Below are 2,555 nucleotides of genomic sequence, written 5' to 3'. Positions count from 1 at the left end.
AAGAATATTTGGCTGGAGAATGTATTGCTTTCTGCATGGAGTTCCTTCAGAATTATGTAATATTTCAAGAAACAACAAATCGTAATGAAGATGTTGAGTCCTCTGAAGGTCGTCCATTAAATAAGGCTGCCCAAGTTGTTCTTACTGACAAAGAGCGAGACATAGCCCATCGATATGTTTTAATGAACATGGAAATGATGAATCCATATGTTGAGTAAGTTTATCCCTTTCACGAAACTTATAAATTTTTATTTTGCCATCATTACTGTGTATAAACTAACTTATTGTGTTTTTCTTTAAGTATGCATTTGGAAGAATTACAAGCTACTGATCGTAGATGTATTTTGAGCTGTGTGGTTGGATTTTGATTTACTAGTTTATGCATTTAGAACATTGTAAACTTTGATTTCAATTATTCGATGTTCAGGATTTTTAAGGTTTAACCTTTTTATATTTAAATACAAATTAATCAAAAATCAGTTAAATTGACGACATAAAAATAACATAATACGAATGCTATTTTAAAAAAAAATATAACATTAAATAACGCTATTAATTAAAATAAAATAATAAAACCAAATTGCTATTATTAAAAGGAATATAGCACGTGAACAAACGCTATTTTATATTACCAAAAGATAGCATACCGTAAAGCGCTATGTAATATGCCAGATCTATTATTGCGGGCGATGATAGAACGTTTACAAAAACGCTATAATAATGTTCGATAGCGTTTTCCCGATGTTAAGAATACACAATTTTTTTGTAGTGTACATATCCAAATAAAAAATGGGGCAAAGAGAAAACGCTAGGTCAATAATTCAAACAGTTATCGGTTGTGATCTCTAATGTAAAAAGTTAAAAAAAAATATAGAAAATAAAAATCATTTAAATATCTTTTCTTATTGTAAAGGAAAAAAAATATTTTCATCAATTTGGCAAATAAATTAATACTCACATTTTTAAAACATATGCAACTATCTTTTTTATTACTTATTTTTAACATTCATTTTATTAATCAAAATAATAATTAGGTTGTAATCCAATTTTATTGGTTAGGAATCAAATCCGTCGGGTTAAATTAAGTATTGTTAAACAAAACAAAAAAGGCAGTTAGAGATGGCAATGATTGAATTAAAACCAATGGTCAAATAATAATTATGATGATTGATAACAAATGATTAAATAGTAAAAAAAAATACTAAAATAGTATTATAAAAAGATAATTGTTTATTTTTTCTCACTAAGATTTTTTTTTTTTTTTTTTTGGTAAAATTCTCACTAAGATAATTGTTCTTAGTGGGGTTTGAATCTTTTAAATGATACTTGGCTGCTAGGTGACTGAAATTGTTCAGGTAAGAGAACTCATTCATCTACGTATTTAGCTACTAATAATTTTTTCCATCAACTAAATTTAAAACACACGGGGCAATAAGATACAACTGTTGTACTACTACTTGACTGGTAAGAAAGAAAAAAACTAACGTAAGAACCGGAAGAGTCTTGTAACTCTTGTATGTACGGTTCGGCGAATGAACAATCATTGAATCCTCCTTTTTTCGTTTAACCTCTTAAATGCTTCTTTCAACAACATATTCAGTTCTCTCGTGTTACCCGCTTGTTTTAACTATTAGTCAGATTAGTAATCACATGAGCACTTAAGTTTCCAACCGCTCTTAATTAAGTCACCAGTCCAATTTATGTGGTATATATAATTATACATATGCATATATCTTGGTTTTACATTTATATGTTATATAACTTATATGTCATGAGAACATCATTCGCCTTATTTCTTTCTTTTTCGTTTTGATGTTTATACTGACTTTTTCTCACTTTTACATAGAGATTCGTCGCCTCCTCCAAGTCTTTTCTATGTCTCTCAGTGTAGCAAAGTTTTCTGAACCCTATCCAGCTATGCGGCTAGCCCCTAGGTCGCATTCTCATACACGAAACCAGCCAAAACAATGTCATTTACTCCGTATTTTTAATGCGCTTTAATACACCAAAAATTTCTGTTTCACAGTTCAAGAATTCCTGTTTTGCCTTAACCCGCTGATTTTTAAGGGTTTGGTAGAAAATATTTTTTTGCTACCCATGAGGTGATTGTATTGTACAATTAATATTAATTTCGAATCAATATTGGTTTCAAAGTTGAAATTAGAATATCGATGAGAATTTTGGTTCTTGCTATTAAAAATAGTAAGATATAATAAACTTAAAAAATTGTAAAAATATAGTCAACTAGAATTAAACCACACCATGCATTCCTGTCTCTTAATTTTAAAAAGAAAATTAATAGGTTAATTAATTTGATAGATCAGTTTTATTAAAGTTATAATGGAATCATGTCTTCAAATAAATGGTATATTATCATACTTTTTTTTTGAAAGGGATTAATCACCGATATATTTGTGATCTTTATATTCTTCAAAGTTAAAATAAGAATATCTATTATAAATAGGGGAATTTCAAAAATACCTCTTTTAGAATACCTTTTTTTTTTCAAAAATACCTTTTCTTTTAAACTTTACCAAAAAAACTACTAAAAATTT

The sequence above is a fragment of the Camelina sativa genome, chromosome 19 (genome assembly GCF_000633955.1).
Source record: "Camelina sativa cultivar DH55 chromosome 19, Cs, whole genome shotgun sequence".
In the NCBI taxonomy this organism is placed as follows: Eukaryota; Viridiplantae; Streptophyta; class Magnoliopsida; order Brassicales; family Brassicaceae; genus Camelina; species Camelina sativa.
Note: the sequence above shows the minus strand (reverse complement) of the source record.